Genomic DNA, 6,756 nt, shown 5'->3' with positions numbered 1-6,756 from the left:
ATTTTCTCCACACTCCTATTGTCTTCTAATATTGTAATCTCCTCTTTAAACTTCCTCCTGTTCACCAAAATGGCGCCGGGAGAAGAATTGCGCCGCAATTGCAATTTCTTCGACTTTTTCATCGACCGACTTTGTTAATTTCCCGAGCAAACATTTCCTCCACACTCCTATTATCCTCTAATATTGTAATCTCCTATTTAAACTTCCTCCTGTTCTCCAAAATGGCGCCGGGAGAAGAATTTCGCCCCAATTGCAATTTTCTCGACTTTTTCATCGACCCATTTCGTTAACTTCCCAATGAAATATTTTCTCCACACTCCTATTATCCTCTAACATCGTAATCTCCTTTTTAAACATAATTTTGTTCTCCAAAATGGCGCCGGGAGAAGAATTTCGCCCCAATTGCAATTTTCTCGACTTTTTCATCGACCCATTTCGTTAACTTCCCAATGAAATATTTTCTCCACACTCCTATTATCCTCTAACATCGTAATCTCCTTTTTAAACATAATTTTGTTCTCCAAAATGGCGCCGGGAGAAGAATTTCGCCCCAATTGCAATTTTCTCGACTTTTTCATTGACCGACTTCGTTGCACTTTCACGAGCGGCAACGTCGAAAAGCACTTCCCAATGAAATATTTTCTCCACACTCCTATTATCCTCTGACATCGTAATCTCCTCTTTAGGCATAATTTTGTTCTCCAAAATGGCGCCGGGAGAAGAATTTCGCCCTAATTGCAATTTTCTCGACTTTTTCATTGACCGACTTCGTTGCACTTTCACGAGCGGCAACGTCGAAAAGTGATCGTTAGAGGAGCCTTGCCGGGCAAATCACAGGGAATTTGCAGGAAATGTTGCGTGAGACGATGCGTGCCGTTCTGGGTTAACACGCGGGCCGCCATTAGCGGACCGGTGTCATCGGACGTTTCTCTGCTTCGAGTGAAACTTCGAGTATGCTAAGCGAGAGAAACGTTCACGTTCCTGGGCAACCTGCGCGATGACATCTATTTCGAGGTCTCGTATTTCTTTTTTCGGAATCTCTTCTTGCGCGAATTTATCGCCGGAATTTTTACAGCTTCGAATACACACACACACAGTGTTTCATAAATTTTTCGCAGATTAAACAACGCTGGAGAAATTATGAATGATGAAAGCGACGAGTTATACGAAGAACGATATCTGTTATTACAGATGTAAGTAACAGCAAAGAGAGAAACTGTGAATGAAGAAAGCAACTTCCACCGTTGGTGGACAATTAAGAAAAATAATACGAGATATTGTAGGTCACATCAGTCATTCAAGGAACATGCTCAGCATCCACTACTCTCTCGCATAGTAAATGATATAACTTAATCATAGCAGCGTGTCACAGGTAGCATAGTCGCTTCCTGCAATCATGGTATAAACTATCGCGTGCAGGCTGTGCAACTGGCCGGAATTACCGCTAAAACTGAAAGTGGCTGCGCCTTCGTGCACGAGGAGCTCGCCTGCTCCACTGACACCAATTTCCAACTGATTCCAAACCTTCCTACACATCCACCGAACCTTCTAATTTACACTTCAAACAATCTTCTTCGTTTTCTTTTTTCTTTTTCTCTTTTGTCGTTCAATAACACTGTGTAAACATGGAAAATAAACGTAGGACGTTATATAGAACTGTGGTTGTGCGTTGAGAATATACTTGGAGGAAGAGGAACTTTAGTTGAATCGAGAATGGACGAAGAGAGATGAGAGGTATGAAGAAATTGAAGCTCGGTGAAAGTTTACATAATCCGTTTAACGAGCGATATCAACCACACCTAATTTCGCGATCTGCGTTACACGTAAGCTAACGATCGTTCGGAACGATTTTACCCGCGAATGGGCGGGGTCTTCAGCCTGTTCCTTTCTGCTGCACGCCGCGAAGGAGAAACCTTGGTTTTACTTTTGAACGGCTCTACTTTATGGCGAAGGGGGGAAGCGAAGGATCGACGAAAGGATTCCGGGCTCGAGAAAGGATGAATGAGCACTGACGTAAGATCGCGTGGATTTCCTTCTCGATACGTGCGGTCCCTTTGTGTCTACCGAACGGAGAATTGACACGCCGTGGATTGACCCAGAGGTGTCATGAATTATTTTTGTAAAATTGAAAACGGTGCAAGCGATGGTGAATGGGAAATTAATTTTTTGGGAAATTTATGAATTAATGTGTCCATCAAACCGAGAATTAACACGTTCAGAGTTGATCACGAGATGTCACAAATTATTTTTGTAAAATTAAAAATGGCGCAAGTGATGGTGAATGGGAAATTAGTTTTTTTGGAAATTTTTGAGTATAGCACACAATTAGTGCATTTAATTAAGAATTAACACGTTGTGGATTGACCACAAGATGTCACAAATTATTTTGTAAAATTAAAAATGGCGTAAGTGATGACCAGTGGGAAATTCATTTTTTGGGAAATTTCGGAATTAGTGTGTCTACCGAACCGAGAATTAATACGCTGAGAATTGATCACAAGATGTCACAAATTATTTTGTAAAATTAAAAATGGCGTAAGTGATGACCAGTGGGAAATTCATTTTTTGGGAAATTTCTGAATTAGTGTGTCTACCGAACTGAGAATTAACACGTTCAGAGTTGATCACGAGATGTCACAAATTATTTTTGTAAAATTAAAAATGGCGCAAGTGATGACCAGTGGGAAATTCATTTTTTGGGAAATTTCTGAATTAGTGTGTCTACCGAACTGAGAATTAACACGTTCAGAGTTGATCACGAGATGTCACAAATTATTTTTGTAAAATTAAAAATAGTATAAGTGACGGTGAATGGGAAATTAATTGTTTGGAAAATTTCTGAATACAGTAAAATTATTGTGTCTAATTAAGAATTAACACGTTCGATTCCTCTAATTATTTTTGTAAAATGAAAAATAGTGTAAGTGATGATGAATGGGAAATTTATTTATTGGGAAATTTTTGAATACAGTACATTTGGGAAAAAATGTCTCATGCTTAATACGTTATGAGAACTTTTATCTAATTAGAGTGAGCCTAGCATTGTTTTGTGGGAAACCTCAGCGCAACACAGTGCGATTATGTCAACCTGGCGTGTCGAGTTACGCGATACTTTTGTTTCCTGTCTTTTCTTTCTATAGTACACTTCGCTGCTTTTGTTTACGTTTATGGTACATTAACTCTTTCACCAATAATTTTTTTATTAAAATATTTATATACATTTTACACATTGTATGCATTTGCTAATCCTCAGTCTTGTAAATTAAAACTAAATTCAAAGTGAAAACTAATTTTCATTCCTTAACTATTATAAAATCTGTCCCATGAGTCTGACTCATTACGAGGTAAGGTATTAAAATTGTAGAGTGAAACTTGCATACATATTTCATTCACAAGGAAAATAAGAGGGTATCTAATTAGACATGATACATTTCCCCTTTTAGTTATGACTCGGTACAATTTTTCATCTCAACGAATGCATCAAGCAGAATGCAGAAACTTGTCTGAACATAAAATAGAGCCTCTAATCTTTTTAGCTGTCAAAGAAGAAACTGTCAATTCTAACAGACCCAAAAATGCAAAAATTTCTCACAAGATCAAGTAGACTCTCTAATCTTTTTAATTGTAAAAAAAAATACTGCCAGTTCTAACCCAACCAAGAATGCAAAAATTTCTTACAACATCAAGTGGAGCCCTTAATCTTTTTAGCTGTCAAAGAAGAAACTGTCAATTCTAAAGAACCAAATATGCAAAAACTTGTCACCAGCTCAAGTAGACTCTCTAATCTTTTTATTTATCATTGAAGACACTGACAAATCCAATTGAGCCAAAAATGCAGAAATTTATCTCAACATCAAATAGAGCATCTTATCTTTTTAATTGTCAAAGAAGAAACTGTCAATTCTAACAGAACCAAAACTGCAAAAACTTGTCACAAGCTCAAGTAGACCCTCTAATTTTTTATCATTGAAGACACTGTCAAATCCAATTGAGCCAAAAATGCAGAAATTTATCTCAACATCAAATAGAGCATCTAATCTTTTTAATTGCCAAAGAATAAATTGTCGTTTTTAACAGAACCAAAAATGCAAAAATTTCTCACAACATCAAATAGACCATCTAAAATCTTTTTAATTGTCAAAGAATAAACTGTCAATTTTAACTGATTAAAGAATGCAAAAGCTTCTCACAAAATCAAGTAGACCACCCAATCTTTTTACTTGTCATTGAAGACACTGTCAATTCTAACTGAGTCAAAAATGCAAAAATTTTTCACAATATTAAACAAACCCTCTAAAATATTTTTAATTGTCAAAGAATAATCTGTCAATTCTAACACAGCCAAAACTGCAAAAATTTCTCGCAATGTCAAGCAGCTCTAATTCAACGCTCGTAGCCTCGCAAAGATCGTTCGCACGAATCGAATTTCTCGTACTCATCTACGACAGCGTCTCTTACCTTACGCGCACACCTGCGGAATTTCAGATGAGGGAGTACGAAATTCCGCACGGTGGCACCTACACGCGTGGTATTTCGCAACCGAAATTCCTCAAGGGGGGCCGCCGCTTTGTAACCGCTTCAGGTCGGAAGAGGAGCGAAACGAAAACGACAAGAGGCGTGTGTTATCGACGCTGCCTCCGTGAGAGTCTCGCCGTCGCGTTCAGGGGTCAGAGTAGAAAGTGGTGTCCGCGTGTGTTGTACACTGGGCCCCCGATGAAGGTCGGATCCGGGATGTTTGAACCTGATCTATACCAGTTTTCTTTCATTCATGACGATCGCGTTTCGCGCTTGGTCACGCGAGGAGAGAGTCCCGAACGATAGATTTCTGACCACTTCCTGCGGAAATTACGACCAACAAACGAACGGGAGACCAGGCTATTCACTTACCAGTGAACTGCACTTTGCATTCGATAGGACGATCGACGAGCGTACTTCTTCGGACGTTAGATATACGTACAGGACTGTGAAACGAGTAGAGTAGGTCTACGAGCTCGCCACTATTCGTTACTCCATTTCCGTCCGTTTATCTGCGGTGTGTTTAGTGCTGTTAGCTCTCATCAAGCGTTTCACGGCTCTACCGGTGGCCATTGTTAATTCAACCGGCTTGGTTAATTGCTACGCACGGCTTCGTAACACTACCCTGCGGAGAAAATTGCGGTAATACGACCGGTTTGTGGAGGAATTTATGATTCTGTACTTGTAGATCGTGCTCTTTTACAGCTATGCAATCATCACGTTAGAGAGCTTAAGCAATCTTTGGTATCTTTTAGTTTGCTTTCTGTGGATCGTCTGGTGACACCTGTGAGAATCTTTCGTATCTGGGTCACGTCACCTGTAAATCTCAATCTTTTGACATTTCTAGATCTATTGAGAGATAATACACTGCTTGTCAAAAGTTTGAGACCACTGTGCACTGCAATTTATGTAAGAATTTTATAAATACTGAAGCGAGGTGTAGATTACAAATTTAAATAAAGATCACAAAGTTTTTGGCAGAGTAGATTAATTAAATGGCAAATTTGGGCAATTCCAAGCCCTTCAAACTGCTCCTTCCTCTATATTTAGGTCATTCTAACCTCAAAATCTCCCCTAATTTCCCAGTAAATCCGATTCAGAGCTGTGAAACAAAGATCCCAAACTTTTTGACGAAAAAGATCAACAAATGGCAAATTTAGGCAATTCCAAACCCTTCAATTGGACTTCGTCCTCTATATTTAAGTCATCCTAACCTCAAAATCTACCTTAATTCCTAATAAATCCAAATCAGAGCAGTGAAACGAAGATCCAAAACTTTTTGCTAGAGTAGATCAAGCAAGTTGCAAATTTAGGCAATTCCAAACCTTAAAATAACTCCTTCCTCTATATTTAGGTCATTCTAACCTCAAAATCTCCCCTAATTTCCCAGTAAATCCGATTCAGAGCTGTGAAACAAAGATCCCAAACTTTTTGACGAAAAAGATCAACAAATGGCAAATTTAGGCAATTCCAAACCCTTCAATTGGACTTCGTCCTCTATATTTAAGTCATCCTAACCTCAAAATCTACCTTAATTCCTAATAAATCCAAATCAGAGCAGTGAAACGAAGATCCAAAACTTTTTGCTAGAGTAGATCAAGCAAGTTGCAAATTTAGGCAATTCCAAGCCTTAAAACGACTCCTTCCTCTATATTTAGGTCATCCTAACCTCAAAATCTCCCTTAATTTCCTAATAAACCCGATTCAGAGCTGTGAAGCGAAGGCCCCAAACTTTTTGACGAAGAAGATCAACAAATGGCAAATTTAGGCAATTCCAAACCCTTCAATTGGACTTCGTCCTCTATATTTAAGTCATCCTAACCCCAAAATCTCCCTTAATTTCCTAATAAATCCAAATCAGAGCAGTGAAACGAAAATCCAAAACTTTTTGCTAGAGTAGATCAAGCAAGTTGCAAATTTAGGCAATTCCAAGCCTTAAAACGACTCCTCCCTCTATATTTAGTTCATCCTAACCTCAAAATCTCCCCTAAATTCCCACTGAACCCGATTCAGAGCAGTGACTCAAAAATCCCAAAATTTTTGCTAGAGTAGATCAACAGATAACAAAATTCAGTCAATTCCAAGCCCTTCAAGTGTACCATTAAATCGTACCAATATCTTCCTCCATATTTAGGTCACCCTAACCTAAAAATCTCCCCGAATTTCCCGACAAATCCTATATTCATAGCTGTGAAACGCCGCACGTTCAGCTCGAGCACGAAACCAAGAGGGCCGAGAAAC

The sequence above is a fragment of the Habropoda laboriosa genome, unplaced genomic scaffold, assembly GCF_001263275.1.
Source record: "Habropoda laboriosa isolate 0110345459 unplaced genomic scaffold, ASM126327v1 scaffold23, whole genome shotgun sequence".
In the NCBI taxonomy this organism is placed as follows: domain Eukaryota; kingdom Metazoa; phylum Arthropoda; class Insecta; order Hymenoptera; family Apidae; genus Habropoda; species Habropoda laboriosa.
Note: the sequence above shows the minus strand (reverse complement) of the source record.